The sequence below is a fragment of the Pezoporus flaviventris genome, unplaced genomic scaffold (assembly GCF_033815535.1).
Source record: "Pezoporus flaviventris isolate CSIRO_AGI_PZ_B2104156 unplaced genomic scaffold, CSIRO_AGI_Pfla_v1 ptg000015l, whole genome shotgun sequence".
NCBI lineage: Eukaryota > Metazoa > Chordata > Aves > Psittaciformes > Psittacidae > Pezoporus > Pezoporus flaviventris.
The window spans coordinates 8,323,354-8,344,189 of NW_026892563.1; the positions used below are offsets into that span (position 1 = coordinate 8,323,354).

Sequence of the window (20,836 nt, forward strand, 5' to 3'; positions counted from 1 at the left end):
ATTTTTTGTTGTCTTCCTGCATGTCTTTTGGGGAGGTACACTTCAGCCAAACAGAAGTTATGAGGATCAACAAAGGGATACCTATGTGAAATGCAATGGTCTGTTGTTTACAGGAGGTCTGACTGAACGACCTAATGGTACTCCCTAAACTCTGATTCATACTGAGAGGCTGACAGATATCATGAGAAGAACATAGTGCTACCGTGAGCCCCTTCCTGCACTTACACTGCAGATCCATGAACTATATAACTCAGAAGAGCGCATTACAGAAGGCAAATTCAGCACCAGAGACTGACTGCAAAGGTTGAAGACCTAAACCAAAAATTACGTAACTTACTGAAATGACTGAAGACTTTCCTTGAAGGGAGCCCCTTGAAGGGCTTTTTATTTAGTTAAGAAAATGAATAAACATCATTCTTAAGTTTCTCTCCATGTACAGAGGACATCACTAGAAACTTACAGAGAGCAGGTACTTGTCAAAAGTATTTCAGTGACACAGAAAACAAGATCAGCAAATATTTAGCAACTGTTCTGATTTCTCCACCATCATATCATCTTTTCTGTCTCCACAATTTATGGGAAAGATAACAGTATTTTTCTTCACAAATTATATACATTTAGCCTGGCTTTGTGCCAATCAACCACAGCTCAGACAAATCTGATCTTGCCCCCAGAAGAATTTTATTTATTTTCTAATAACACAGAGCATGTTATACAATACCAGTGAAACTCAATTATGCAGACAGACATGGAATACATGGCCTTTGAGAAAGAACTAATTCACACTTACAACAGAAACCATGCTCTACAGCTCAAGACAGTCTCCTATTTCTAGCATCTTTCAAAGACTTTTACCTGTTTTCAGCATTAAAGCTATAGACTTTTCCATAAAATATTACAAAAGAATAACTACCCAAGCTACAAAGACAACATGAGGTTCTCAGGACATTTAGACTCAACAAATATTACAGTGGCCTGTTGTGAGCTATGTATAGCTAGAAAAATCAAATTTCATCTGACACTCTGCCAGGCTGCATTCCAAAGTCAGTTTATCACTGTAGAGAATACCAAAATATTTATCTTCCCTGGCTAGATTAATCTTGCGTTCCATAATTACCATGACTGCCATAAACACATTCAGTTCTGTTCCTGCATTTGTGATTGTTGCCAGTTTGGGAAGAAACTGAGCTTTAAAAGGAGTCGCTTTTGTTTACTTTCAACTTGAGGCAATAGCAGAAATTAACAAGTGTATTGCATTGGAGATTGTATTTATTACTAGACTTGTGATGACAGCTTTCCAGTTAATTTTTTAGCCTCAAACTAAATTAAAATCATTACAAGGTCACTAAATTTAAAGCGGTCTAGGCAGAAAAATGGAGAGTATTATGACTACAATAGGCTGTCAATTATCTGTCTCCCTGTGAACGTGTATGCATGTACACTTATACACATGCACGCACACACATGTTTTGATGAATTTTCCACAGCACTTTCTTGGGATTTTTTTCCTCCCTCTTGTTTCCTTTGATCATCTGACAAATCCTTAGCAGCACCTTGCAGGAGTCTGCAGGCCTGGAAACATCATTACCCCATGCAATACAGCTAAACAGTTTCCAGTTCCAGATTTGGCTCATCACTGTCTCTCTTCACTGCACACTGTAGTTGTGCCCTAAAGCAGTTGAAAACATGGTGAGCCAGGGATCTTTCCTGCTGGATGCACTGTCGTTCCTACTGTAGATTATTAGCATCGTTCCTACTAGCATCTGCTCTCCTGCTGCTTTGAGTAGAAGAAGACAAATAACACCTTTGTCTACCCTATCAATGACAACCATTCAAAATCCCAGGCTTTGAAATATGCAAACCAGGAATCCTTTTCTTGAAGTACCAGCAAATCTCAGCCTTTTCCTTTCCAAATTCCTCTGAAATGGACTGACAGGTAAACTGAAGAAAGAGGGAAGGAAGATTAAGCCGCCTGGGGAGACTGCAGGCTTCTGTGTACTTGTTGAAGGCCAATCAAGATTAAAACCTTGATTTGTTCTTCGTCAAAAGACAGAGTACAATGTGCGGACCTCTAATAAAAGTTGAAAGTTTTTGTTTAGAGAGTTGAGCATATCCTCTAGTTCAGAGGATGCAAAAGCTGGAACAAAAGGCAGATCCCAATAAACCTATATTTTGATTGGCAATAGCTTGCAGGAACATGGCATCTCCTTTTGCGTCACTTTAGAAGAATTAAGATAAAGAGAACAGGCTTCAGTTAAACTTTGCAAAGATGAGCTACATTTTATGATGTTAAGGAAACTCAAGCAGAGGCAAAAGCTGAAAAAATTAGTAAGGTTCTAGCTAGTTTGTATTCACAGGAGCAGCAAAGGAATATGAAGTAGGCACGAAAAGCAGCGGAGTTTCCAAATCTTATTCCTCTCACTCTTTAGTAGAGTATTCTAGAAGGAAACAAGATACAAAATCAGCCAGAAATTCTGTTCCTCTGACTGAGATGAGTTTCTTCTACAACCACTGGCTCACTAAATCTCACTGTGCTATTTTCCATTTCTGGAACAGTGATAATACCCACCTGTACATTGCTATGCACAAAATCTACTCATATTTGCAAACCACCTAGACTCCTTCCAAGATGAGACTCTAGTGTAATGTGAAATACAATTATCTCATTAGAAGAGGAAATACATGTGCCCATGCATAGGTTTGTTCATATAAATGTTTCCTTATTTGTTTCTCCAAACTTCCAAAACCTCCATATAAAAAAGAAATTTCCTCTGTTCTATCAAGTTTAGACAAGCTTTCTGGAACTTCACCAGACAGTGAGAAGAATAAATTGGAGGCTGTAAATCCATGCTCCTACGAGGAGACAGAGACAGACAAAATTGTCTGACTTGCAGAATTCTGTGGCTATGTCACTGGAAGAGTAAAATGTGTTTCAAGAACATCTCGGGTGGAGTGGATAAAGTCACCTTTGGCCTCTGCTGCAGAAGTGGCCATATGTCAAAGTGAATCACAAACCCAGAGCCACAAACTTCATCAACCTAAGTAACAGCAGATTAAGCTGAGAGAATATGACACCATGACCCACAGGCTCCTCAGCAATACTAAAAAAAACTTACATCAAAAGTAGACAAGGTATCTTCTGAATGTGGGGAAAAAAAAAACAAAACACCACAAGGTCTTCAGGAATATAAATCCAAAGAAACCTTCTTTCCCTTTTTAACAACTACCTCTGTGTGAAAACATGCATGAAGGCTCAAAATACAGCTACATTTTTCTGAAGGGCAAAATAATATGTTCAGTTAGGGTTGTCTTTTTGCTAGACAACGCTCCTGCAGGGGTAATTGCAGCCAGGATGTTGGCAACTGGGGCTGAGGAGGAGGTGGTTCAGTGTATATTAGGAAAGACATGAAGTAAGTCCAACAGTTAAGAAAATATTCATTTTCAGCAATTATATTAATAACAGAGTCGGTAGGATGTGAAGACTGGTCAGTGCTACATAACAGCAAACACTACCACAGCTACTGAGTATGTCTGTGAGGTGGTCAAATTCACACCCACTGTTTTTTTTTCCAGTTTAAGAATATGTGACAGAAGACTCAATGAGATACACCCAGGTCAAAGTGGCAGCAACATACCTGTCCTCTTTGTTTTTCATGGCCTGAATCTAATCTTGCATAGCTTCAGGCAGGATGACAGTGGCATGCAAAATAAATTGATGTGATGCATGAAATAGGTATGTCACTTTAGCTTTTACCTGAGAGCTTCAACAACCAAACAATTCCTCTTACATTGCTAGAGAACAATATGCATTAAGTTTAACATAAGTATTAACTACTGGCACCTTCAATCTTGAATATTACCTACAGGCATCATAAGATACAGTGCAGATAGCAAATAAAAAAGGAGTCATAGTGCAAGGAAGATGTAACAAATATTAAAAAGTAAAAAGAAAGGTGAAAAGAAAATAACATGAAAGAGAACAAAGAAGTACATCATAGAATAGTTAGGGCTGGAAAGGACCTTAAGATCATCTAGTTCCAACCCCCCCGCCATGGGCAGGGACACTTAACACTAAACCATACCACTCAAGGCCTCACCCAACCTGGTCTTGAACACTGCCAGGGATGGAGCAATCACAGCCTCCCTGGGCAACCTATTCCAGTGCCTCACCACCCTGACAGGAAAGAATTTCCTACATCTTCCCTTTAAAAAATGTTAATCATTGATTAATAAAATGAAATAATTATACTAAAATAAGTAAAACTGATTTCATGTAGGTATTTTAGAAAGGCCACAGGATCCTTAAACAACTCTCTTATACAAGCCCTAAAAATAAAGTGTTCCTGTTTTGCAGATTGTTCACTGATTTAAACACATTAGCTTTTATAAGATTGACCAGAGGATAGATGTCAACTATCCAAATGATGGCAAAGGGATGAAAAAAAGTCAAGTAATTGCTGAATGAACTGATTTTGTCAGTTAAACTTTGAATGTAAATGCACCTTCTGAAACTCTGCAGTTGTGACTCCTTTTTTACTTCACACCTAATGAGCTTCAAAGACAAAACAGGCACTGTAAGAATGGTTCTCTTTTCTCAAGGAATTGTGTTTCAGTTTCCCTGGGTACATTCTTGTTCTCACATTTTAAGAGAACTTGATAAAAGACAGAAAACATACTTGCTCTAGCATTCTCACTAAAACATCAGTTCCTGGGGAAAACATCTAGGTATTCCACCACTGATTTCTATAAACCTTAACAGACAAAAGATTTAGAAAGTGAACTTATGGTTTCTACCACTTGAGAGGTTACAAAGGGGGATAAAAATTTAGATGGGCTCGAGGTGCTTCCTCTGTGAAAAAGTGGCTGTCCTGGGTTCAGCAGTAGCAGTCATGTTTCTCCTCCTTGGTAGCTGGTGCAGTGCAGTGTTTTGACTTTCGGCTCGGGAACAGAGCTGATAGAGATGTTTTGGTTTGGCCAAGGACTTTGTGAGCCTCATGCTCTGCCAGGGAGGAGGGGAAGCCAGGAGGAAGCAGAGACAGGACACCTGACCCAAACTGACCAAAGAGGTATTCCATACCACAGCACGTCATGCCCAGGATGTAACTGGGAGTTAGCCGGAACGGCTGGGAGACTGCAGGGTTGGAGGAGGTATCGGTCGGAGCTTGGTCGGGCTTGGGGGCGAGTTATCGGTCAGCTGGTGGTGAGGTGTTGTATTGTCTTCCCTTGTTATTTCCTTTATCATTATTATCATTGGTGGTAGCAGTAGTGATTTGTGTTATACCTTAGTTACTAAACTGTTCTTATCTCAACCCGTGGGAGTTGCATTCTTTTCGATTCTCCTCTCCGTCCCTCCGAGAGCAGGGGGAGGGCAAGAAAGGGGGGAAAGTGAGCGAACGAATTACCTGACTGGGTTTAAACCACAACAGTGGCCAATCGCTTTTATGCTCCCAAATAGACCTGAGCAGAGCGCACTGGTTTCCAATGATGCACGTCATGACATTCGGACACTATGCATGAGATACAAAGCTTCTTTGTACAGTTATCTGTAACATTTTCAGCAATCGTATGCACGTGTTTCAGCGTGGCACAGTGTCTCCCTGTCTGGGAATGGTTTCCTGTCAACACTCTTTTGCAGTTAACCTCCCCGAATATATGCATAAAGTGTTTTCCAACAATATAAAATCTGAATTCCGAGGACCATTACCCTGGAGGAGATGTAATTCTCAGTGTTCAGAAACACAAGTAAAAGGAACCAATTAATTCTCTTAATTATTTTATCCAAGGTTTTTCTCTCTTTTCCTATCCACTATCCTGAGGGGAAAAGCTCAACCACTCTTGTGCTGTTTACTTTCCAGGGTTAACAACATTTATTTTAATATTAAACTTCAGATTTGATCTTAAATGGCTGTAAATAGGATTACAAGGGAGCAAATCTGTGAGGGCTTGAATCGCCCTTTTTTTTTTTTGGTTTTTTTTTTTTTTTTTTTTCTCTGAGCTGAATGCATGCACCATGAGAGCACCATACCAAGAATCATTTGAAATGCTTAGAGAAAAACAGCCCTTTTCTGAATATACAAAAAAATGGACCCCTTTGATGTGCTCTTTAGACCTAAGTAACTTTTCCACATGTAACTTTTTTCCTGGCTCTCTACTCTTAAGGGACTCAACGATCTTCAAGCAGTGATTACAAAATTACTGAATGTTTAATTTCAGGTGTGTCTTACCCCACCCCTTCTTCTCTTGCCAGGAAAAATAAGTATCTTGCTGCTTCAGACCTATTCTAGCGTAAATTAGGTACTTAAAGCCCTACTCTGTTCTTGAAAGAGTAGTACTGAATGTACCCTCAGCAAGTTTGCTGATGATACTAAACTGGGAGGAGTGGCTGACACACCAGAAGGCTGTGTTGCCATTCAGCCAGACCTGGACAGGCTGGAGAGTTGGGCGCAGAGGAACTTGATGAAATTCAACAAGGACAAGTGTAGAGTCTTGCATCTGGGGAAGAACAAGCCCATGTACCAGTACAGGGTGGGGGCTGACCTGCTGGACAGTAGTGAAGGGGAAAGGGACCTGGGGGTCCTGGTGGATAGGAGGATGACCATGAGCCAGCAATGTGCCCTTGTGGCCAAGAAGGCCAATGGCATCCTAGGGTGCATTAGAAAGGGTGTGGGTAGTAGGCCAAGAGAGGTTCTTCTCCCCCTCTACTCTGCCTTGGTGAGGCCGCATCTGGAATATTGTGTCCAGTTCTGGCCCCCTCAGTTCAAGAAGGACAGGGAATTGCTTGAAAGAGTCCAGTGCAGAGCTACAAAGATGATTAAGGGAGTGGAACATCTCCCTTATGAGGAGAGGCTGAGGGAGCTGGGACTCTTTAGCTTGGAGAAGAGGAGACTGAGGGGTGACCTCATCAATGTTTACAGATATGTAAAGGGTGAGTGTCAGGATGATGGAGCTAGTTCTTTTTTCAGTGATGTCCAGTGATAGGACAAGGGGCAGTGGGTGTAAACTGGAGCATAGGAGGTTCCATGTGAACATCAGTAAATTTCTTAATGCGGAAGTCAACATTTAGGACACTACAGTAATAGAAGAATGTGATTAATGAAATTAATCCTGCTTCATGTATAGATGAGCTTTCCCTTACTGAATTTTCAAGTTTTGTAATAATTCATTGCATATTTCTTATGCCGTTCTTGAGCAATGGGGCTCATTACTTACTACACAGAATATGACTATTACAGTCTACTTGCAAGCATAATAAGCAAGACAAATGACTTACAGGTGCTAAGCATCATGCCAAAGTGTACAAAGAAGAGTCCCAGTTCTTATCTAAAAATGCATCTGCAGTGAAGATTAACACTTTATTCCAGTAATGGGTTGGGATAATTTAATTTCTTTGGTTATAAGGAGAGAAAGTACTGCCAGGCTTCCATAAATACTCTTTGACTGACCTCCACAAGTAACAGATGAAGACATGAACCTGGTCCCTTCCAACCAGTTAGCTGCCTCCTCCCTAGATTCATTTCAGGAGAGATATCGAAGAAAAGCTGGATTTTCATAGGTATATTCACTGAACTCTGATATTCACATGGATGTCTAACTCTGTTTTCTAACTTCTACATAGAGATGCCAGAAATAACATCCCCCTCACAGATGTGAGAAGTGGGCCAAACCCACCACTGGCTTGCTGTACAATTCAAAGACCAATAAATAAAAATAAGTAACATAACCTGTCTTGCCTCTGAGAAAGGAACTGTGCCTCTTCACATTTCCAAAGCCCTTTACATTTCCATTGTGCTGAATTACACTTCCTTCTTAAGGCTTACAACCCCAACAATTAAAACAAGGCTTTTGCCATTTTCCATTGACATCTTAGAAGAGGAACTTCAGCAGCTTTCTAGGCAGGAAGAAGCCTGGTGGTGTTGTCAGACTGTGAATGGCTGAAGCTCTGAGAGCTGACAGTGGTAAACAAAGGTTTTTATTTCTAAAACACTTGAATTCTAAATCAGGGTTGAAATCAGTAACGAATAAGACAAAATTGTCCCAAGGTAATGATCACTCCACAAAATATCTTCTGATCCTTATTCATCTCCCAAAATAAATATTTTTAAATGGGTTTGTCTTGAGATGTCATCTACACAAGATTCCAGCTGGGTGTTCCAAAGTGGCTCCTAAATGGAATAAACCGCTGAACTGAACCCATCCTACCTCCATTCACTCTTCATGCTTACAACCTTGCTTTTACAGAAAATACTTTTACTGAGCTGGATTGCTTTAAACATGGATGATGTCAGCAACGTGGAAAGGAACACAGCCTCCAGAACAGAACTTGTTACAGTAAGACAGCCTTCAACATCCTGCTAATGACAGCTAGCTCTTCCCCTATCTGCTAACAGCCCAGTAAGACATTTCTCAGCCTGAGGACACAGCATATTTTCTCTCTGCTGATTAACCCAGAATGATGAAATGACCCAAATAGAGTAAAATAGGTTTTCTTTGTTTTTCAAACTCTGCTAGAAACAACAGATGACATCTGTACTACCAGTGTGTTGTCAAATGCCACAAACATCCACTGAGTAGTGGGTTGGTCGGTTGGTTGGTTTGGTTTTGGCTTTTGTTTTGTCTTGTTTTGTTGGTTTTTTTTTCCTTTTAATAAAAGAAATTACATTTTCTGTGATTAATTTTATGGCATATCTTTTCAATAAAGTTTTTCCTCTCTTCTTTTTATCCTTCTGAATGGATGGCCTGTCATAGCCACAGGCTGCAACCCTTTTTTTTTTCTTTTTTTTTCCCCACCAAATCTCTTTCATTTTTAAGTAGTTAAAAGCATGGAAACACCCTTGGAATTGGTTAAAACTCAAGTTTTGTCATAAGTGCAGCTTAGGAAAAATTCCACTACATCTCTCTCTGGTACACAAAAGTATTAGCTATGCCAAGGCATTCTTGAAGTTGCTCAAATATAATTCCTCAAGCTCCTGATCTTAGTTCAGGTGCACACGATCTACAGTGCCTTTAAACTTGCAATAATACTCTGGAGTGACTTGCTGCTTTAAACAGAGAGGGGTTTCATTTTACAACCTTTCTTTTTTTACCAAGTATCAGATGTGGTCCACACCCATCCATTCTAATATCAGTCATCCCTAAAAATGACTGACCTTGAGTCATTGCCCTGTGACAATTTGGAAAGCTCCCTTGGAACAGTCTAACCTCACTGTGGTGGGTCCACCTTGGGAACTATCCATACACCCACCCAGCTGCTCCCTCACTCCCTCTCCTCAACAGGAAGGGGAAGAAAATAAGACTAAAAACCTCTTATGTGAACATAAACACAGAAAAATCTCTTAGCGGTTACTGTTGTGGGCAAAACAGACTTAACATGGGGGAAAATAATCTATTGTCACTTAAAGTGGAATTAGATGGTGAGAAACAAAGTCAAAAAGATCAAAATAACACCTGTCCCCATGACCCTTTTTTCTACAGGCTCTACTTTTCTTCTTCACTCCCAAATCCTGCCCCATGGCCCCCCCACCAAGAGACAGGGAATATGGTCAACCACAACAGCTCCTCTCTAATGCTCCTTCCTCTTCACACACTTTTCCCCTGCTCCAGCACAGGTCATCCCACAGGCTCACTGATGCTTCTTCCTCTTCACACTTTTCCCCTGTCCTCCCACAGGTTGTCCCTTCAGGAACTTTCCACTCCTGTGTGGACTCCTCATGGGCTGCAGCCTCCTTTAGGGGACATCCACCTGGTCTTCCATAGGCTGCGATGTAGAATCATAGAATCATAGAATGGTTAGTGTTGGAAAGGACCTTAAGATCATCAAGTTCCACCCCCCCTGCCATGGGCAGGGACACCTCGCACTAAACAGTATCACCCAAGGCCTCGTCCAACCAGGTCTTGAACACTACCAGGGATGGAGCATTCACAACCTCCCTGGGCAACTTATTCCAGTGCCTCACCACCCTAGCAGGAAAGAATTTTGTCCTTATATCCAATCTAAACTTCCCCTGTTGAAGTTTTAACCCATTACCCCTTGTCCTGTCACTACAGTCCCTAATGAAGAGTCCCTCCCCAGCATCCCTATAGGCCCCCTTCAGATACTGGAAGGCTGCTATTAGGTCTCCAACGCAGCCTTCTCTTCTCCAGGCTGAACAGCCCCAACTTTCTCAGCCTGTCTTCATATGGGAGGTGCTCCAGTCCCCTGATCATCCTCGTGGCCCTTCTCTGGACTTGTTCCAACAGTTCCATGTCTTTTTTATGTTGAGGACACCAGAACTACACACAATACTCCAAGTGAGGTCTCACGAGAGCAGAGTAGAGGGGCGGCATAACCTCCTTCGACCTGCTGGTCACGCTCCTTTTGATGCAGCCCAGGATACAGTTGCCTTTCTGGGCTGCAAGCGCACACTGCCGGCTCATGTTCATTTTTTCATAGACCAACACCCCCAAGTCCTTCTTCTCCTCAGGGCTGCTCTGAATCTCTTCTCTGCCCAACCTGTAGCTGTGCCTGGGATTGCTCCGACCCAGGTGCAGGACCTTGCACTTGGCATGGTTAAACTTCATGAGGTTGGCATCAGCCCACCTCACAAGTGTGCCAAGGTCCCTCTGGATGGCATTCCTTCCCTCCAGCGTATCAACCGAACCACACAGCTTGGTGTCATCGGCAAACTTGCTGAGGGCGCACTCAATCCCACTGTCCATGTCAGTGACGAAGATGTTAAACAAGACCAGTCCCAACACCGACCCCTGAGGGACACCACTCATTACTGGTCTCCAGCTGGACATTGAGCCATTGACCACAACTATTTTCATGCAGCCATCCAGCCAGTTCTTTATCCACCCAGTGGTCCATCCATCAAATTGATGCCTCTCCAATTTAGAGACAAGGATGTTGTGTCGAACGCTTTACACAAGTCCAGGTAGATGACATCAACTGCTCTACCCCTATCCATCAGCTCTGTAGCCCCATCATAGAAGGCCAGCAAATTGGTCAGGCAGGATTTCCCCTTAGTGAAGCTGTGCTGGCTGTCACCAACCACCTTGTTGATTTTCATGCATGCCTTCCAGGAGAATCTGCTCCAAGATTTTGCCAGGCACAGAGGTGAGACTGACTGGTCTGTAATTCCCCGGGTCATCCGTTTTCCCCTTCTTGAAAATGGGGGTTATATTTCCCTTTTTCCAGTCATTGGGAACATCACCTGACTGCCATGATTTTTCTAATATGATGGCCAGTGGCTTAGCAACTTCATTTGCCAGCTCCTTCAGGACCCACGGATGGATCTCATCAGGACCTATGGACTTGTGCACGTTCAGATTTTTAAGATGGTCTCAAACCAGATCCTCTCCTACAGCGGACCCGAGGTCTTCATTCTCACAGTCCCTGCGTCTGCCTTCCAAGACTTGGGTGGTTTGGTGAGAGCCTTCGCCAGTGAAGACCGAGGCAAAGAAGTGACTAAGAACCTCAGCCTTCTCCAAATCCTGTGTAGCCAGTTCTCCCGAGAGCTTCCTGAGGGGGCCTACGGTCTCCCTAGTCTGTTCCATATTTGCTGCGTACCTATAGAATCCTTTCCTGTTATCCTCAACATCCCTAACCAAGTTTAATTCTAACTGGACCTTGGCTTTCCTAATCTGGTCCCCAGCTTCTCAGACAACATCCCTGTACTCTTCCCATGCCACCTGTCCTTGCTTCCACTTTTTGTAAGCCTCTTTTTTCATTTGAATTTTCCTCAGCAGCTCCTTATCCATCCAAGGAGGTCTCCTGGCCCTCCTGCTGCACTTCCTTCTAGTTGGGATGCAACACTCCTGAGCTTGTAGTAGGTGATCCTTGAATATCAACCAACAGTCTTGGGCCCCCCTGCCCTGTAGGACTATATCCCATGGAACCTTCCTAAGCAGGTTCCTGAAGAGGCCAAAGTCTGCTCTTCTGAAGTCCAGGGCAGTGAGCTTGCTGCACGCTCTTCTCACTGTCCTGAGGATCTCAAATTTGACCATCTCGTGATCGCTGCATCCAAGGCTGCCCTGGAGCATCACATTTCCAACCAGCCCTTCCCTGTTGGTGAGCACGAGGTCAAGCATGGCACCTCTCCTTGTTGGCTCCTCTATTACTTGCAGAAGGAAGTTGTCTTCCACACAATCGAGGAACCTCCTGGATTTCTTGTGCCGGGCCATACCGTCATTTCAACAGATGTCAGGGTGGTTGAAGTCACCCATGAGAACAAGGGCTTGTGAGCGTGAGGCTTTTCCTATCTGTCTATAGAGTGCTTCATCTGCAGGTTCTCCTTGATCAGGCAGTCTGTAACAGATCCCCACAGTAACTTCTCCCATAGCTTTTTCCCTTTAACCCTGACCCACAAACGCTCTGTTAACTGATCATCTGTCCCCAGACAGAGTTCCATACTCTCCAGCCTATCCCTAATGTAGATACCTGTTCCAGCATGGTCTTCTCTCCAAGGGTTGTAGAGGAATCTCTCCTCCAGCACCTGCAGCACCTCCTCCCCTCCTCCATCTTCCTCCTGCCATTTCATACTTTCCCCCACCTCAGTCCCTGTAGGGCAGTGCTTTTCCCTTCCTTACAGTCTTTCCCTAAGGCACCCCCACCTTGGCCGAGGGGCTCAGCTGTGCCCTGCAGTGGGTCCATCAGAGGTCGCTGCAACCAACTGTGTCCCATAAGGAGCAGCCCTAGCTTTTTCTGATAGAAGTCACCCCTGCAGTCTCTGAAGCCCCTCACCTTTCCACCCGCACCAAATCACACACTTTAGAAACAGGCATCACCACCCCCAAAACCTCTCTCCATTGTTCGCTCTCTGCCTCTCCCGGGAGTGCTGATTTGGGTGAGACCAATGCTTCCAGTCCTGTACCTCTGCCGGGGGTAAACAATTGCTTTTTCAGTCTTGTCAACGTGGATCTGTTTAGCAGTACCAGTATTAGTTTCTTTTCCCTTTAAACTCACTTGAGAGAGCTGGAACCAAATAAAATCCCAGAGAACAAAATAAAACTGACGATTTCTGCAGTGATACACCTCTCCTCAATAGTTTTATTGTGCTTTCTTGTATTTCTACAAATCCTAGGGCAAGGTGTTAAACCAGAAAACTATGCTGCAACAAAAAACAGATAGCTGAGGTCTTCGCTCTTGAATTACAATAACCCATACAACTGTCCTGAGATTGTTGCTCAGGTAAAAAATATTATGGTCCTGACCTGGCAGATACCAACAAGCTGCTTCATGCAACAGCAGAATAAGCTGGTTGTCTAAGTTGACGCCTCTACCTTTCCCACATCTAAGGGCTAGTTAATATTTTCTCTTTTTCAATGCAGATGTTTTTTCTCCCACTCGTTCAGTTTCAGTATTTCTATTGAAGTACAGGTTGTGAAGGATTCCCAATGACACACCTATTTCTGGCTCACACAGACACTGCAACAACTAATACTTCTGTGTTTCCATGGCATCTCAGAGACATCAATGGGTGGTTTATCTCTGTGCGACACAATTATCATTCAGTGTAAAATCCTCAAGTTATGTGTCAGGGTCACAAAATTCAATCCCATTTCTGCTTAGGGTATATTACAGCTTCACAGCTGGTCAAGGTTAGCAGCCATCATTCTGTGCCTGGTTTTGAAGATATGAAGCAGACCCTTCACATTAATTATGTATCATTCCCTAGAGCAAAGAAGTCACTTTTCTGTGCGCTTTGTCATGTGCCACATACATTATTGTCACACAATAATAAAATATTTGCATTAAATAGTAATAAATTAATAAGTGTGCTGCTCCCTAGGCTTAGACAGATCTAAGGAACTATGTGATACATGTAGCCCAACAGAGCTGCTTGGGCTGCTGCTTATTTGATGGGTCAGCCACATAAAACAGAAACCCACACTAAATATCAGTTTCACAAAGTACTCCTGCAAAATTAATTTGCTTGTTGCAGTGGAATAAACCTAATTGATACTCTTCAGCAACATACCAGTTCTCTACAGTTACAGGACCTTTATTATCTGCTCTAATGCTCTACCTAATGCTGGTGATTGGAAGTCACATTTAGGTCTATAAAGTTTAACAAACAGCGCCTGTAAGAAAACTGTGGGATTAGGTGTTATGACAATGAGGTATTGCTGCTTTTTACTTGCTAAAATTAAAGCATAGCTTCTCTGACAGAAGCAAACCATATCTGATCTGCATTCTTAGCTCAGGTGGTGGTACTGGTTTTGGTTTGCATAAGGTGCCAAGGTACATCAAGCATTTTCATTTTCTGCCTCCTAGATACATCCTTAATTTAGTAGCCTGAGATTCTCTTCATAACCCTAACTGTTTTAGGATTTGTTTGATCTTGGTTCAGGTTGTATCACAGCTAATCATTTACGTAATATTTATTATTTCTGAAGTCGTGAAAAATAACAGAGCCCAGGAATAAATATAACTTGCTACTGGGATTTACCAACATCTGTGACATGCTTTCTGTTCTTCACTTCTGAAGAAATATTTGAAGAGACACATGCATACAAAGATTTAATCACAAGATAAACTGGGCTGGCAATTAATTTCATTGTTTTTGAAATGTTTTGCTAAGAAACAAATTAATTCATAAAATAAACAACCCTTGCACTTTTTGGTAGTCTAAAACAAGGCCACTTAGTAATTTGACTACTTGTCTGAGAGTCATCACAGACATTAAATCATACGCATCTTAAAATTCTTAATAATTTTAACTTCAATCACTGAGTATTTCAATTCTATTTCAAACTATTTCACCAAAACATCAATCTTAAAATATTCCATTCATTATGTCTTGGAAAAATAGAGATATGACATTTCCCATGTATGTGCAGTTATTTTGTACTTTTCTGCCTTGCTATCAAATTTTATTCAGTCATAATTCAGGGCCTGCACTCACTACAAACACACAGGTTGCATTTTTCAGTGTTTACAATCCTTATCTCATACTAGACCAACAGTAAATGAAAAGCAGCCTGGGACTGCAAAAGTGAAAAGTCTGGTCTTTGGCAAAAGCCTTCATTTAAACAAATAGGTGAATATTCCAGTATGCCCTTTGAAAAAGTGGCGTTTGTACCTAGGGGATAATTACTTAATATCATTTGGGACCATTAGTATAAAATTACACATGAGTTCCCATTATAAATGTTATTTTGTAATAAGAGGAAATAAAGGCATGTTAAATATAAACATACTGTAGGAATATGTAAATGGTTAAAAAAATATGAATCTTGTCAGAAAATCTTTGCATTAATTGTTGCAAAAACATACACTTAATAGCCATATAAAAATAACAGGCTGTTCATAAAAAGAAAGTCTAGAGAAAACAGCACGTGGTGGTTTTACTTAGTGTGTTAGCTGAAAGAAGTTGACCTTATAAAAGAAATTCTCCGTGCTCTTTATTCTTAAGCATCAGGACACAGAGGTGAAGGTGAAACTAGATATAGATTAAGAAAACACAAGTTTCAAGTAGCTTAGTTTTTGTTCAAATTCTGCTTTAATTTTTTCTGGTTCCTTTTCCCCACTTGTGACAAGACACAGGCAGGAGGGAGGGAGGGAGGAAGGGAGGGAAGCAAGTGGATGAAAAGAATCTTTCTCAGCATTGGTCAAAACCAAAAATATCTCCGACCATTTGAGCATCTTGTTTCTGACTTCACCAAGCAAGTCAGGGTATCAGGGTACCAGTTGCTCTATGCGCAATATCTTCAGGGATACATAAATAAAAGAAACACATTGTTAAGAACAGTGTTTCAATATGAAAATCTAAGGTGGGTAACTCAAGGATACTAATGAAAAACACTGTGCCTAATCTTGTTTTACTCTTCTGATTTTCTTTTTTTTAAGATTAAGATCTATTTTAAAGATACAAAAACTAAAGAAACTGCAGTGCAGACGAAGGTTCCTGATTTTTATGAACAGGTGCACCTTGCACCCTTATTCTGATGTACAGATGCTCAGATCATAAATTAAAAAAAAATAATAAAGAAGATGCAAGCAAAACTATTATTACTTGTTTTTTCTCCCATTTATGGTAGATCCCTGATTTCACTTCTTTCACCTCTCCATTTCAGCTCTCCCTTCTTCATGACTGCATTACTAGGTGTATCACATTCAGGACATTTCTGCAAGAACTTCACAACAACTGCATTCATAACCTCATTTCTGCAAAGAATCACTTGGAATCACTTAAACTACCTTGCAGTTTCGGAAGTAGACAGGCTATATCCACCCACTATGACAAGCAGTGAAGCAGCAATCTGGAGGCTTTCTTACTTCCAATTCAAATGCAGCGATCTTCTACTCTGATTTCACCAGAATGAGAAGAGGAAGCACTAATATATCAGACTTCTAAAACATCAGCCTTTTCTCTGCATGTCTTTGCTGACCAAAGTCCAACAACTGTACAGAGGTTTTCTTCCCCTGCCCTTCACTCTTTCCAACATCAAGCAGAAAGTTAACACGGTGCTCAGCAACGACTAGCAGCTTCTGGAAATCTCAGCATTTACGATGGAGATTAAAACTATGTGATTTCAGGGATAGGTGGTTTAATCCTCTGGAGAAAAAATAACCCTAATCTGGGGTAGGGAGAAAGGATACTCTTTAGCATTTATTATCAAATACATACACACACATCCCTCACCAATTTTAGTTTTGTCACACAGTAAAAATAAACAAACAAACCCACAGAGTTTGAACAAAAATGTTTCCTTCTTTGTTAATAGGCTTAATCTATTAATACATTTTGATTAGGTGTAATATTTCTTTGTAGCAAGCTTTTGGCAGTGCATAACCAGATGCTCAATAATATCCCTTGGACAAGCTTTACTCCCACATGTGCCTTTCCTTAGGTTTTTTGCAAAGTGATTATAAAATCATAGAATCACAGAATGATCAAGGTTGGAAAAGACCTTAAGATCATCTTGTTCCAATTCATCTCACACTGGACCACATCAAATGACAGTCTCATGAACACCTGAAGCCCCTCCATTCCTCATTTTTCACTGCCATTTTTCCTCCTCCTACCCTCCTCCACATTCCAGTGAAGTTTACAATGGACAGATCTTAGTGATAGAGAGGAGGAGTACATTTCCTTCTTCTCCTGGCTCAGCTTCTCATGATCCTTTCCCAAGGTGGTCAAACACTTACCCACACCGTGGGTAATTCTAAACTAGAATTTGTTCAGCAGGAACCACAAGCTGAGCGAAGCAGCAGCTGACCAGCATCAGAAAGCCAAGTGCTGCTACACTACACACATCATCTTGTTGTCAGAAGAAACATTCAGGACACATCAGGATGAGCTCATTCAAAGCAAAGAGATCCTGGGGTGCTGGCAGTCAAAACTGTACGGGAAGCAGATGTGGAAGTACTGACATCCTAACACATTTCAAAGGCTTTGTTTCTGGTTACAACTATCCATTAAAAACAGCAACAACAAAAAATAATCATGGTCTAGCCTCAATAAAACACTGAATGATCTGGAAAACTAACAAACTTTGTCTGCACTATACCTGACCTCCTCACACGCTCATGGCGTTGAGCATCAACTGTGCAGCTCATAACCAGAAGGTCTCTTCAGGTAGATGATGCAGCACTGCTTTCTTGCAAGGCTCCGCTAACAAGCAATAGGTTCAAGCTCAACTTGGTTTTGTCCAGCATCTTTACAAGGCCGTTCCAACTCACATTGCCAGATCAGAAATAAAATTTCAAGTTTCTATGGACAATGCTCAAAATGGTTAATCTCTAGTCTTCAAAACTTTACTTCTGGAGTGTCAGACAGCTGTCAGTTCTCTCCTGGGCAAGTTCTCCTCACTGACTTGAGCATCTCCCAACTCCAATTCCCTTTCACTGCAAGAAGAACAAGGCATTGACTGAACCTGCAAGTGCTTCACTCAACAGAGGACATGAAGATGTCCTCTTCAGTTCATGTACCTAAGTATCAAAATAAATCCTGATTTGTCTCTCTTTTTTGTCAAATTAATGTACATACTATATCTGTGGTACAGAGCTGTAAATCTGTGTGGAAATGAAAGTATTTTGCTTGTATTATCACACTGTCTAGGACTACGTATTTTTTTATCCCCGACAGGGATTAATAATCAGAATCATATGAAGGAGCACATACAAACAGCTTCCACCTCCCTCAATAAATAACCCCTAATATTTTTCTTAATTATGGCCATCCAACATGTGATAACTTCCTGTGCCCTTGGACACCTTTTAGATCACCCTTCCAAGATGAGATTTGAAAACACTGGTCCTGCATCTATATATAAATTGAAACATGTCAGCTCTACAATTTAATTCAGGAAGACAGAATGGAAAAAGGATTTATATGTAAGGATAATAGAAAATCTATGTGCATCAGGCTAAAGACAGTCAAATACATGCAGATATCCAATTTTGTATCTACAGTGGAAACATCTGCTGGCTCTTATAGCTGCTTCTCTCCTCTTTTCTACTTCTATTTCCGTTCTTTTGCTTCCTAGTCCTCTTTGTTGAATGTAGATGCTTTTCCCTTATTATTTTTTCATCTTTGATTACCTTCTTGTAAAATAATAAAAGGAAAATGGAGAAATTGTTTTTTTTCTAATGCCACCAGATCTAGAATTTCATGGCTGAGGTCCAACTAAATGCTTAACATTTTAAATTGTTATTTTTAATAATCATCATTATATACAGAGGCTTCCTCATTAAACAGGCCTGTATTACTGTAGCTCTATTTATAATCAACAGCTAGCTCCACCTAGTGTCTTCTTAATTCATCAGTGAAACAGCTAAAACCAGGTACTATAGATAAAACAGAGGCAAACTATAAAAATCACTTGTCAGCTGGATGATGGCCACAGGCAGCATGCATTTATGCTTACCAGTGTCACAAGGAAAAGACCATTTTAAGTAACTACTGTCCGACGATAGCCAGCCAACACTCTTGAGACAAGGAGCGACTACCTGCTTCTGGGGTATAAAAGTAACACACGCGATATAAAACAGTTTTACTGCTACCCTGAAAAGGTGAATGGCACTTAAGCTGTTTATATGGGTTATTCTCTCTAGGGTTTCATCATCAACAACAAGGAAATATTATTTTTAAATTTAACAGAACTTCCTTGAAGTAGAATAAAGATTTTTTTATTATTGTCATCAAAACTACAGAACTATTTTTGGCTATACAAGCCCTGTAGTGAACCTCTCCATTAAGAAGTATATCTCCCCTCCCAGCAGTTACAAAATAATTTACAATGTCTCTCAGAGATGATCAAAACAGGCAAACGCTCAAAATAGCTATTGGTATATCAGTTTTATTGATCTTTACCTTCAAACTTTCTAAGGCTGGTTCACTGCTGTGTATCTAGAAGCATCTATCTTTCTCAAACTGTTACAGCTTCAGTCAGCAACATTTAGTGTCTAATAGCCTGTTCTCCTTTTGACAAGACTACATAGAGTTCAGACTGCAAAATCATTTAAAATAAAATCAGAAAAATGAATATCTAATATGACAAGAGATTTGTTGTTTATCACCTTGGAAAAAATTATATACCTGATGAATAAGGGAGTTTACATTGAACAAAAGCATTTTGCAAGGCAAAATAAAGCAAATAATTTAACATAATCATCTCCTGCAAGCTACCAAGCAGTGTTTGAATGGTTGTTGCAACTCCAAAGAGGAAGGAAAGAGAGATCCTGCCTTACATTTAGAAATCACCACTTTTACTTCTTAGATCGAGGGTGACCCACTCCGATAGAGCTGACGTCTGTTTTAAACCTGTTCAAATCACCTGTCCGGAGCTGCTTAGTGTTTCCACCCTAGTGGTGATAAAAAAATATTTCAATATGTACAGTATACACTTAATGACCAGATACTGTGACAAAGAGGGAGTATATATTGGGGGAGGGTAGGGCGGTAGGAGAGAGAGGGAGGGAGGAAGTGGACAGGAGGAAGGAACATATATTAAGATGATGCATACACCAAAGAAAGCAACTGTAAATTTTCTCAAACTTTCTCAAAATAGTCAGTGGAAAGTTATGCTTGTGACTCATATAGTTTAAAGTATTCACAGCTAAATTCAGTGATTAAATGATAACCTTGCTGCAATACAGAATCTGAATTTAATAAAATGCATATAAAAATGCTCTCTGATGTTTCAAAAATAACAGAATACTCCAGTTTTCAATAATTTAGCAGTTACTGTCATTTCTCATTAACAGCTTTCAAAATCCTGTCTGAAACAAGCTGATACAGAGAAATTAAGAGCAGTAATCAAGCGAGAAATGATAGACCAGCTGGGTAGGCATCAAGTTGGCAAAACGTGAATACAGTTCAATAGCTGAAACAGATGACGGAGTTGTTGAGAAACCCTGTAGGAGATACTGATGTATTTTCTTTATATAATACTGAACAACTGAATAAATATCAAGAGCTAAAAACTAATGGAGAATAAAACCTGTCAGAAAAAAAAAAACAAAACAACACAACTATCTATAAAGCAGAGACCTGCAATAATATCTTTTCATTATACCAAAGCATTCAGTACATGCATCTTCATTTCCTCAGAATTCCTGAATATGCCAATACATCAATCAGAGTCTGCTAGTGAATCAAAGGGAGCCTTTCCTAGTCTTGTTTCGCATGTTTGCTTCTCTCTACCTGAGGCTTCACAGACTTAGAAAATACTTTATTCTTCAGTATCATCGTAACACAACACTCTCTTTCAAGCAAGAGATTCCCGGAGCTTGGAGGCGAGCAGGAAAGAAAGGGTAACACAAGCATAAATGAAACTGCAAAATCCATTTTGCACAAGGAATGTTGTTTTCAGAGTTTCAAGACCTCAGCAACAAATCCTCTGCCAGAGG

The 20,836-nt window shown here is 40.8% G+C and overlaps 1 protein-coding gene across 13 annotated transcripts in view; it reads right to left on the reverse strand.

Moving 5' to 3' along the window:
* The window catches only part of DMD (dystrophin), a 1,205,254-nt gene that overhangs the window by 1,074,130 nt on the left and 110,288 nt on the right, over window positions 1-20,836 (reverse strand). The gene's annotated exons all lie outside the window — the stretch shown is intronic.